This window comes from Loxodonta africana, chromosome 4 (genome assembly GCF_030014295.1).
Source record: "Loxodonta africana isolate mLoxAfr1 chromosome 4, mLoxAfr1.hap2, whole genome shotgun sequence".
In the NCBI taxonomy this organism is placed as follows: Eukaryota; Metazoa; Chordata; class Mammalia; order Proboscidea; family Elephantidae; genus Loxodonta; species Loxodonta africana.
The window spans coordinates 64559141-64572505 of NC_087345.1; positions in this window are offsets into that span (position 1 = coordinate 64559141).

Here is a 13365-nt window from a genome sequence, read left to right on the forward strand (position 1 = left end):
TGAAAGAACTGAAGGAAAAATTCAAGCCTCGACTTGCAATACTAAAGGATTCTATAGGGAAAATATTAAACAATACAGGAAGCATCAAAAAAAAGATGGGAGAAATACACGGAGTCACTATGCCAAAGAGAAGTGGTCAATGTTCAACCATTTCAGGAGGTAGCATATGATCAGGAACTGATGGTACTGAAGGAAGAAGTCCAAGCTGCACTGAAAAGAAAAAAAAAATTTTTTTTTTTAAGGCATTGGCAAAAAGCAAGGCTCCAAGAATTGACAGAATATCAATTGAGATGTTTCAACAAATGATTGCAGCATTGAAAGTGGTCACTCATTTATGCCAAGAAACTTGACCCACTGACTGGAAGAGATCCATATTTATGCCAATTCCCAAGAAAGGTGGTTCAACTGAGTGCAGAAATTATCAGACAATATCATTAGTATCACATGCAAGTAAAATTTTGCTGAAGATCATTCAAAAGTGGCTGTAACAGTATATCTCCAGGGAACTGCCAGAAATTCTAGCTGGATTCAAAAGAGGACATGAGACTAGGAATATCATTGCTGATGTCAGATGGATCCTGGCTGAAAGCAGAGAATACCAGGAAGATGTTAACCTGTGTTTTATTGTCTATGCAAAGGCATTCCACTGTGTGGATCAAAATAAATTATGGATAACATTGCAAAGAATGGGAATCCCGGAACACTTAATTGTGCTCATGAGAAACCTGTACATAGATCAAGAGGCAGTTATTCGAGCAGAAAAAGGGTATACTGTGTGGTTTAAAGTCTGGAAAGGTGTGTGTCAGGTTGTATCCTTTCACCATACCTATTTAATCTGTATGCTGAGCAAATAATCCGAAAAGATGGACTTTATATAGAAGAGGGCATCAGAATTGAGGGAAGACTCATTAACAACCTGCATTATGCAGATGACACAACCTTGCTTGCTGAAAGTGAAGAGGACTTGAAGCACTTACTAATGAAGATCAAAGACTACAGCCTTCCGTAGAGATTACACCTCAGCATAAAGAAAACAGAAGTCCTCAGAACTGGACCAATAAGCAACATCATGATAAATGGAGAAAAGATTGGAGTTGTCAAGGATTTCATTTTACTTGGATCCACAATCAAGAGGCATGGAAGCAGCAGTCAAGAAATCAAAAGACACATTGCATTGCACAAATCTGCTGTACAAGTCCTCTTTACAGTATTAAAAAGCAAAGATGTCACCTTGAAGACTAAGGTGCGCCTGACCCAAGCCATGGTGTTTTCAATTGCTCATATGCATGCAAAAGCTGGGACAATGAATAAGGACAACTGAAGAAGAACTGACGCCTTTGAATTGTGGTGTTGGCGAGGATTGGTGAATATATTGTGAACTGCCAAAAGAATGAACAAATCTGTCTTGGAAGAAGTATAACCAGCATGTTTCTCAGAGGTAAGAATGGCGAGACTACGTCTCATGTACTTTGGACATGTTGTCAGGAGGGATCAGTCCCTGAAGAAGGACATCATCCTTGGTAAAAAGTGAAAAAGAGGAAGACCCTCAACAAGACGGATTGATACAGTGGCTGGAAAGATTGATAGGCTTAAGCATGGCAATGATGGTGGGGTTGGTGCAGGACCAGGCAGTTTTTCATTCTACTGTGCATAGGGTAGCTATGAGTCAGAACCCACAACAACAAGAATTTTGAAGCCATTTCCCTATCGTCTTCTAGCCTGCAGCGTTGTAAAGAAGCAGTTGTTGGTATGCGTCAAGATTCTTTACTTCGTCTTTTCTGACTTTTCTACCTATACAAGAAAATGTCATTCCACCTCGTGGTTTTGGCTACTTCCTTTCTATATGAGATTCATAAATATGTGTCACTGTTTACACTTTTCCCCTGTGCTCCTGTCCTAAGTGTCTAACCTTGGGAATGTTTTCAGCAAAATCTCAACTTGTCCATAAGTCAGGTCATCTTTCCTCCAAGACTGTTTCTCCTCACTTTTTTTTTCTATCTCAGTGAATGATATCGCATATCGGCAGTAATTTAATATAGATACATTATTATAAGTCATCTTCAAATCGTTGGTCCCCAATACCCCTATATCTGAGTTCTGTCAACTCGATGTCCTTCACAATGTATGTGTGTGTGTGTTCCTTTCTAATTCCAATACTGATGTACTGACTGATGCCCTTGTTTAGATCATGGAGCTCTGGTTGCTCAGTGGCTGAGTGCTCCACCGCTAACCACAAAGTCAGTGGTTCGAACCCAAAAGCCACTCTGCAGGAGAAAGATGTGGCAGTCTGCTTCCACAAAGATTACAGCCTTGGAAACCCCATAGGGCAGTTCTACTCTGTTCTGTAGGGTTGCTGTGAGTTGGAATTGACTTGATGGCAACGAGTTTGATTTTTTGTTTTGGTTTACATCTTTATTATCTCTTGCTTGCTCTATACCTGTAGTTTCTTAATGACTATCACAATCTCTAATCTGTTCTGCACATCGTTATTAAAAGGTAGAGAAGTATTGCTTAAGGGATACTGAGTTTCTGTTAATGGTGATGAACATATTTGGAAATAGGAATTGGTGGTAGTTGTATAACATGGCAGATGTAACTAACATCACTGAATTGAGCACGTAAAGATAGTTGAAATGGCAAATGTTTTCTTATATATTTCACCCCATGCATACAAAAAAAGACTACAGTTCTTTCTAAAAAGGAAAAAGGATCATAGCTTTCCCCAGCTGTAAACTTTCTGGCAGCTCTCCACCGTGGATGAATGTTTAGCTTGGCCTAAGAGACTCTCCATTATCTAGCCTCTTCCTAGCAATACAGGCCTTTGTGCATTGGTTCATGTGGCTCTTTCTTTTTGGAGAACTCCTGTCCCAACCTGTAGATGAACTTCAATCATCTTTTCAAAATTCAGCTCAATTGTCTCCTCCTCCAGCTCCACCCACATGTTTTACCCAAGGTAGAGCCAACTGCCCTATCCTTTGGGAGAATTTTATAGTATAGAAATGAAAGTATGAGCTATGAAATTGGATCTAAATTCTGGCTCTACCACATATGATCTGTGAGATCTTGGATAAATTCTTTTAATTCCTCTGTGCCTCAGTTCCCTCACATGTAAAATGGGGTTAGTAATTGTACCTACCTCGTGGGGCTATGGAGCCCTGGTGGTGCAGTGGTTAAGAGCTCAGCTGCTAAGCAAAAGGTCAGCCATTCGAATTCACCAGCTGCTCCTTGGGCTAAGGGGCAGTTCTACTCTGTCCTATAGGGTCACTATGAGTTGGAATGATTGCATGGCAATGGGCTTGTTTTGTTTTTCTTTTTGGTTCTTGGGACTATGAGGCTTAAAGGACACAATCATGTAAAAGGCGTTTAGAACAATTCCACTTCCTGAATGTTATTCATTATTTCTGTATTTACTGTGTTCTGTTGTTGTTCACCAAAAAAAAAAAAAACTCAGTGCCATGGAGCCAATTCCGACTCATAGCGACCCTATAGGACACAGTAGAACTGCCCCATAGAGTTTCCAAGGAGCGCCTGGTGGATTTGAACTGCCGACCCTTTGGTTAGCAGCCATAACACTTAACCACTATACCACCAGTTGTTGTTGTTAGGTGCTGTCACATTAGTTCCAACTCATAGCAACCCCATGTACAACAGAACAATTCATTGCCCAGTCCTGCCCCATCCTTACAATCCTGGGCCACCCTCACATTCATTGCTATCCTTGAGCCCATCGTTGCAGCCACTGTGTCAATCCTTCCTGTTGAGGGTCTGTATAAACCTTTATTATAACCCTGCAGTCATTTTGTTGCCCTCATTTGTTTGTACATATGTCTCTACCTGTGAAATTTTAAGCTTTTTGAGGACAGGGACTATGTATGATTCACTTCTGTATCTCCCAGAGACTAGCATTCTCTCAGGCATACCTAAATGTTTCAATATATAATTGTGGATGAATGAGTATAGGAATGACAGAGGAAAGTGTATGCTCCATTTGTGCTGTAGGGAAAATTTTTTGCTTCAATAAAAAACTGCATTGTTTAGAACATACCTTTCTGGGTTATCTGATTCTGATTTGATGGAGCCTCTTGGCCTTTCATTGCCTTTGAGCTGTTTTATAACTCTGTAAATTGTAGGTAACTGATAACAATACAAATAAACCCAGTCTAGTGGACATTCCACATCCTCTTCTGAAATCAGCCTGAATTTCTGGCGGTTCCCTGTCGATATACTGCTGCAGCCACTTTTGAACTATCTTCAGCAAAATTTTGCTTGGGTATGATATTAATGATATTGTTCGATAATTTCCACATTCGGTTGGATCACCTTTCTTGGGAATAGGCATAAATATGGATCTCTTCCAGTCAGTTGGCCAGGAAGCTGTCTTCCATATTTCTTGGCATAGACGACTGAGCACTTCCAGTGCCACACCCGTTTGTTGAAACATCTCAATTGGTATTCCATCAATTCCTGGAGGCTTGTCTTTCGCCAATGCCTTCAGTGCTGCTTGGACTTCTTCCTTCAGTACCGTCAGTTCCTGATCACATGCTACCTCTCGAAATGGTTGAACATCGACTAATTCTTTTTGGTGTAATGACTCTGTGTATTCCTTCCATCTTCTTTTGATGCTTCCTGCATCATTTAATATTTTTCCCATAGAATCCTTCACTATTGCAACTTGAGGCTTGAATTTTTTCTTCAGTTCTTTCAGCTTGAGAAACAGCGAGCATGTTCTTCCCTTTCGGTTTTCCATCTCCAGCTCTTTGCACATGTTGTGATAATACTTTACTTTGTCTTCTCAAGCCATCCTTTGAAATCTTCTGTTCAGTTCTTTTACTTCATCAATTCTTCCTTTTGCTTTAGCTGCTCGACGTTTGTGAGCAAGTTTCTGAGTCTCCTCTGACATCCACCTTGGTCTTTTCTTTCTTTCCTGACTTGGAACCTGGGATATCATTGCTGATGTCAGATGGATCCTGGCTGAAAGCAGAGAATACCAGAAGGATGTTTACCTGTGTTTTACTGACTATGCAAAGTCTTTCGACTGTGTGGATCATAATAAGTTATGGATAGCATTGAAAAGAATGGGAATTCCAGAACACTTAATTGTGCTTGTGAGGAACCTTTACATAGATCAAGAGGTGGTTGTTCGTACAGAACAAGGGGATACTGATTGGTTTAAAGTCAGGAAAGGTGTGCGTCAGGGTTGTATTCTTTCATCATACCTATTTAATCCGTATGCTGAACAAATAATCCGAGAAGCTGGACAATATGAAGAAGAATGGGGCATCAGGATTGGAGGAAGACTCATTAACAACCTGCATTATGCAGAGGACACAACCTTGCTTGCTGAAAGTGAAAAGGACTTGAAGCACTTACTAATGAAGATCAAAGACTGAAGCTTCAGTATGGATTACACTTCAATATAAAGAAAACAAAAATCCTCACAACTGGACCAATAAGCAACATCATGATAAACGGAGAAAAGATTGAAGTTGTCAAGGATTTGATTTTACTTGGATCCACAATCAACAGCCATGGAAGTAGCAGCCAAGAAATCAAATGACGCATTGCATTGGGTAAATCTGCTCCAAAGAATCTCTTTAAAGTGTTGAGAAGCAAAGATGTCACCATGAAGACTAAGGTGCGCCTGACCCAAGCTATGGTATTCTCATATGCATGTGAAATCTCGACAATAAATAAGAAAGACAGAAGAAGAATTGAAGCCTTTGAATTGTGGCGTTGGCAAAGAATATTGAATATACCATGGACTACCAAAAGAACAACAAATCTGTCTTGGAAGAAGTACAACCAGAATGCTCCTTAGAAGCAAGGATGGCGAGACTGGGTCTTACATACTTTGGACTTGTTGTCAGGAGGGATCAGGCCCTAGAGAAGGACATCATGCTTGGCAAAGTACAGGGTCAGCGGAAAAGAGGAAGACCCTCAATGAGGTGGATTGACACAGTGGCTGCAACAATGAGCTCAAGCATAGCAACGATTGTAAGGATGGTGCAGGACCAGGCAGTGTTTCCTTCTGTTGTGCATGGGGTTGCTATGAGTCAGATCTGACTCGATGGCACCTAACAACAACAGCAGTGGAGATTACATTGACTTCCCTCCCCCACTGTGGAAGTACCTGATTTTGCCTCCATTTGCACAATCATTTCAGTATTCTTGCCCTATTAACTGTCTGTTCTTAGGTTCTCATTTGGACCGCTTGTAATGTTTTACCAAAAAAAAAAAAAACAAGCCAAACCTGTTGCCATTGAGTTGATTCCAATTCATGCGGATGATCCCCAGGTGTATAGAGTAGAACTGCATCCTATAGAGTTTCTAGAGCTGTGAGCTTTTGCAAACAGATTGCCAGGCCTTTCTTCTGAGACACCTCTGGGTCAGTTTGAAAACTGCCAACCTTTCTGTTCCTAGCGGAGCACGTAACCATTTGCCCCACCCAGGGACTCCAGTTTCTTACCAATTAATTGATAATGAGTTAAATAAAATCTTTAACACATGGTCATTTGATTCTGTATGAGTCGTGATTTTATCTTTTTTGATAACTATCCTTTAATAGTGCCCCAAACTTATGATAATCTCATAAATCTTAAAATGTTTTATGAAATGATCTGAAAAGGGCACACTCTAGAGATGATCTGAAATGATCCATCACATAAGACATTGAGATTATCATTCAAGATTAATAAAACATGTGAGTCATTCAGGGCCAAGTTTGGGACTTTTTGCCTAATGTGATGCCTGACTTCAGGGTCTCTGTGCTAAGATTTGCACAACTCTTTTAGCAAATTATCTCCTCCCTTGAGGCAGAGAACAAAGGCAAGTTTTTTTTTTTTTTTAAGTATGTAGAGAATCATATGGGGCCCTCATGGGGCTCTGGGCATATGGAATCAGAGATGTGGGAATAGTCTTAAGGATTATAAAAAGGAAGCCTTGGCAGAGTAATAAAAGAAGAAAAATTACATCTCGAACACCCATTCAATCTTTATCAGATTATAACTATTACAGAGATCATTTAACCATAAAAGGGCTCACCTTAATTGTATCCACTACCTTCTGGAAAATGACAGAAAGTATAAAATTATCAAAAGCTACTAAAGGAAAGCAGATCAATTTAGGGCTGGTTATGTAACAAACGCTAATTTGTACTAAGAAAAAAGTATCAGTTAGTGGCATGCCTTATTTACGGCAAATTTTGTCAAGAAATACAAGTATATAATGGTCAAGTGTTACAGAGGAAGGTCTTACTTGGCTTGCTTTACAGAGTAAATCCAAGACATTTGTAATCAACGCATTAATTATATGCAAATACATGTGGTCAAAGCTGCTCAGAAACAACAGGTTTCCTTAATTAAATTAAGCATTCTGCCTCCTTACATTTTGATTACATTATTCGTTTACTTCACAGAACAAATGTAAAATCCCTAATTATCAGCATATGAATTAGTAAGATCTTGCCATCATACAGAAACCCAGATGAGGGACTAATCAAGAAATGAAGAGGAAAAGGATGCTGAGTTTCTCATCAGATTTTCTCTATTTTGTGAAATTTTCTAATATCTCCTTCTGCCAGTACTCATAGTTTATGTGTCTGTTTTTGTTGTTATTTGCCATTGAGTCAGTTCTGACTCACGGTGACCTTTATGTATTACAGAATGAAACATTGCCTGGTCCTGTGCCATCTTCACAATTGCTGGTATGTCTGAGCTAATTGTTGCAGCTACGGTGTCAATGCAGCTCATGGAGGGTTTCCCTGGTTTTTGCTGGCCTTCTACTTTACCAAACGTGATGTCCTTCTCTAGCAATTGGTCTTTCCTTATGAAGTGTCCAAAGTAAGCAGGACAAAGTCACGCTATTCTTGCTTCTCAGGAGCAATGAATCTGGTTGCACTTCCTCCAAGATGGATTTGTTCGTTCTTCTGGCAGTCCTTGGTATATTCAACATTGTTCATCAACACTACAATTAGAATGGATCACTTTTTCTTCTGTCTTCTTTTTTCATTATCCAGCTATCACATGCATAAAAGGTGATTGAAAATGATGTTGTTTATTGGTCCAGTTGTGAGAATTTTTGTTTTATGTATGTTCAGGCATAATCCATATCGAAAGCTGTAGCCTTTGACCTTCATCAGAAATGCTGCAAGCCCTCTTAGCTTTCAAAAAACAAGGTTGTGCCATCTGCATATTGCAGGTTGTTAATGAGTCTTGCTCCAATCCTGATGCCTCATTCTTCTTCATATAATCCAGCTTCTTGAATTATTTGCTCAGGGTACAGACTGAATAAGCATCGTGAAAGAATACAACCCTGACACACACCTTTTCTGATTTTAAACCACACTGTATTCCCTTGTTCTGTTTGAAAAATTGTCCCTCGAGCTGTGTACAATTTCCTTATGAGCACAATTAAGTGTTCTGGAATTCCCATTCTTTGTAATGTTATCCATAATTTGTTATGATCCATGTAGTCAAATGCCTTTGTGTAGTCAATAAAACACAGGTAAACATTTTTCTGGTATTCTTTGCTTTCAGCCAGGATCCATCTGCTATCAGCAATGATATCCCTCATTCCACATCCTCTTCTGAATCTGGCTTGAACTTCTGGCAGTTCCCTACTGACATTCTGTTGCAACCATTCTTGAATTATCTTCAGCAAAATATTACTTGCTTGTGATATTAATGACATTGTTCAATAATTTGCACATTCTGTTGGATCACCTTTCTTAGGAGTGGGCACAAATATGGATCTCTTCCAGTCGGTTGGGCAGGTAACTGTCTTCCAAATTTCTTGACATAGAGGAATGAGCTCTTCCGGAATTGCACCTGTTTGTTAAAACATCTCAATTGGTATTTTGTCAATTCCTAGAGCCTTTTTTTTCGACAATGCCTTCAGTGCGACTTGGACTTCTTCCTTCAATACCATCGGTTCTTGATCATATGTTATCTCCTGAAATGGTTGAACATCAACCAATTCTTTTGGTACAGTGACTCTGTGTATTTCTTCTATCTTCTTTGATGTTTCCCTACTATTCAATATTTTGCCCATAGAATCCTTCAATATTGCACCTTGAGGCTTGAATTTTCCCCTTCAGTTCTTTCAGCTTGAGAAATGTCGAGCCTGTTCTTCCTTTTAGTTTTCTAACTCCAGTCTTTGTACATTTCATTGTAATACTTTACTTTGTCTTCTAGAGCCACCCTTTGAAATTTTCTGTTCAGCTCCTTTTCTTCATCATCATAATTTGTAAGTATGACTTTATTTATTGTTTTATTTATATTGTCTATGTGCCATACTAGTTTGCAAACTCTACTAGGGCTGGGGCTGCATTTGTTTTTTTCACTACCAAATACCCAGAGCCTAGCACTTAGTAGGTACTTAACAAATATTTTTTGAATAGACAAAAGAACAAAGCTTCCTGAGCTAATAAAAAGCAGATTCTTACTTTCAAGCCCAGGACTTTGTGAAGACAAATCAGTTACTGTTGAGTCTATTCCTGCTCATGAATACCTCATTATATTAGAGTATAACTGCACCATAGGGTTTTCCGTGGCTGATTATTTGGGAGTAAATTGTCAGGCCTTTCTTTCACAGGCTGTTGGGTAGTCTTGAACTTCCAACCTTTTGGTTAGCAGCCAAGTGTGTTAGTTGTTCGCACCACCCAGGGATTCCGGTGAAGGTAAAGTGGGTAGTTTTTCCCAGAGTCTTTGGATTGCACCTCTCTTCAGATAGCTCATTTTCTCCCTTGTTTTGCCCCTTCACTTCACAGTTTCTCTAATGAAGCCATCTTGTCTTCCCTGCTAGTTGAGCTGCCTTGTATGTTACTGTTTCTGGGAAAAAAAAAAAAAAAAAGTTGTGAACTTCTTATTCTTGAAAATATTGTATTATCCTGATCTCAGTGAACAACTGTTTTCAACCTGCTGTCTGTTAACTTAATTGGAACCTTCCATCCTCTTGGGAGGGCTGGATTGTGCAAGGTGACTTCATGAACAGCAATGATAACATAAAAGCACTCAAAGGATGTCAAACCGTTAGGAAAGTTGGAGAAGGATTTTAGTCAAGAGATAAAAAGAGGGATGTTGACAAGCCAGAATGCAGTTTTTGGTTTTGATTTGCTACTTTCACATGAGGTTAAAATATTACAGAAGGTTTAATAATAGGAAGCACTGGGTTTTGTGGCAAGACAACTAGAAAGTCTAAAACATATCTCTAGTTATGGGGATGATGAGAAAAATTTGGTGAGTTGGGGAACAGTAGTTTTGCTGATAAAAGACTGTTTTTCAAAATAATACCCTCTTTTCTCTCTAGAAATTCCTTTGGAAAATACAAAAATCATAACACTTATTTATATTTTTCATTCACTCAATACCTATTAGACATAGTTTATGGTTTGAGAGACTCAAAGTTGTAGAAATATAGACCTTGGTTGCTTACATGCTGAAAAAAAACAAAGCAAACCCAAACCTTTTGCTGTCAAGTCGATTATGACTCATAGTGACCTTATAGGAGAGAGTAGAGCTGCCCCATAGGGAGCGGCTGGTGGATTCAATCTATTGACCTTTTGGTTAGCAGCTGTAGCTCTTAACCACTACACCACCAGGGTTTCCTGCTAACATGCTAGTAGAGAAAAAAAATGCAAATAGACAACTAACTTTAACAAAACTAAACCCAGTGCCGTCGAGTTGATTCCGACTTATAGCGACCCTACAAACAGAGTAGAACTGCCCCATAGAGTTTCCAAGGAGCACCTGGCAGACTTGAATTACCGACCCTTTTGTTAGCAGCGGTAGCATTTAACCACTACGCCACCAGGATTTCCACAGAGAGGGCTAAAATTGAGTTATAAGGGGAAAAAGTGCAATAAAAGTCTAGCAGAAGGAAGAGATCTGTTTTTAAAAAGTCTCATGTAAGAGGTATTATTTGAGTTAAGGTTTGAAAGAACTGATCTGATTTTGTATCAATGAAGTTGTTAATATGGGGAGAGCATTTGAGACAGGGAGACTGGAAGGAATAGGAGTACAGAGCTGGTAAAAATGGAAGAAAGTCAAAAAGTTCATATTGGCTGACACGGATGGTACATGCTGGGAAATCTTAGAAATTAAGATTAGAAGGGATAATTGGAAGACCGGTGTTGAAGGGCCTTTGATGCTCTGCTAAGTAGCTTATATTTTAAGTAAGACAGAGTACCATTACAGGTATTGTAGTGAAATGTAAGGAGTTTTTTAAAGCAATTTATTTTGTTTGTTCACTGGAAAGGTGAACATTTGTGTTGGGAGAAAATTCTCCATGGATCTTTTGCACTTCTGCATGTCTTCTGAACAGAGACGTTGACAGCCTTTGTTCCAGACTGTCTTCTCAAGGATATTAGTATAGCAAAAGGACTCTTTGGGTGGTGCAAAGTGTTAACACACTCTGCTGCTAACTGAAAGGCCGAACATTTGAGTCCACCCAGAGGTGCCTTGAAAGAAAGGCCTGGTGATATACTTCCAAAAAATCAGCCAGCGAAAACCCTACGGAACACAGTTCTACTCCGACACGCATGAAATCACCATGAGTTGAAATCGACTCAACGGCAACGGGTGGTGGTGGTAGTACAGCAAATGATCTTGGAAGATAAAAACAGTGTTTCCGTAGAAACAGGGAAAAGATTTTAAAGGAGTAGAAATCCATTTAAAAGATTGAGGTTTCCTAGGTTCGAGGTTGCTCAGGTATGATAAAAACTTACCTGGGCGTCTGGGATTGGAGGACAAGGGAAATCAATGCAAACACAAAGCTTATGGAGTTTTCTGCACTGTGAGTCAGAAAGTCATTTGTCTCTGACTCAGGAGTCTCATGTCTTTTGCTATCAATACGAAACTGTGGCAGACTAACCTGCTAGCTTGCAAGTAGGGTAAAATCTCTGACTCTTCACAGTTCTTGGCAGGCTGAAACCTTGAAGGCCAAAAAGGCAGCTATTGTAGTTAGTAATTTATTGTAATTCAATAATTTATTGTAAAATTCAATAATTTATTGTAATTCAATAAAGCACAATAAGTTATTGGCTATAGACATGGTAAAGCTGGACAGAGGCTAGAGTTATTTTAGAGATAGAATTAAAAAATACTTCTGTGAATTGGGAAAAGAATTAGTAAAGAGTAATGGTTTTGAGCCACATAAGATAATGCTTGTCCCATTAAAAATAAATAGGCAATATAAGAGATGATACTTGTTTGTTTGAGAAACAAAGCAATTTAGTTAGATAAAGCCTTGAGTTGGTGATTTTGGGAGATGGAAAAATATTAGTATGCACATGAAGAAATTAAACAGTCAGGAAGAAGGTGACCCATCTAGGTTGGTTAACAAAATGCTGGGTAAAACATGGGTCAAAATTGAAAATAGTAACCTAACTTGGTTGTGATGGGGGAATCATCTACTTTCAGAACAGTGTCCTTTGCTTCTGGCTTCTGCAGAATGTACTTTTTTTTTTCTCTCTTCAGGAATGTAATCTAACATGTACCAAATTGGTCTTTATACTCCAAGAAAAAATTTAAAATCAAAGAAGAGAGCAAAAAACTCCTACCCTAACATGGGTGGTCATAGAGCCTTGTCTTTTTATATATATGTCTGCCTGGTTATATCATGTGTTGAGATCATTAAGTTCAATTTTCCTATTCTGAAAAATTGTCCTTATGTTTTATTAGGGTCCTGGTTACTGGCTCCCTCTTTATCTATTTAGATTCTGCCTCCAGCCAGCTATTATAGAGCTCACACCTTGACAGTTCGCCTCTGGCAAAAAAAAAAAAAACTGGCAAAGCAGATATAAAATGCCACCCCAGCCTACCTGCGGGGACCTGATCAGTTATCTGTCTCCTCTGCTTTAGATTGCAACTCCAGATTCTTTCTTCCTTTTTTACTTGATGTTTTGGAGAGATGATACATTTACAAAGTTCAAAAATAAAAAGAAATTAAAAGATATACTCTGAGAAGTCTTGTCCCCACCCTGTCCCCATCCATTTCTTCACCTTAGATTTCCTTGTTTATTTATTATTTTATAATTATGTATATATTTGTGTAAGCTGCCTAAGATTGTTTCTGGAACAAGGGACAATACATCTATAAAAATTCTGACCAGAGATTTTCCATCTAATACTTTTCACATTTGATTAGACTTGTCAGCTGACATGTTATTCAGTTGACATATACATTTCTTATTAATGCTTATTCGGTAAAGTACAATTTTTAGTTACAACAGCATTTAAGAGTAATTTATCTCAAAGCCTACAGAAAGTTATTAGCCAAGAAACCTTATATTTTTATTTATTTTCTTTTCAATGTTACAATTTTCTTAGCTGTGATCTGCATTTATGATTTTCTATAGGCTTCCATAGA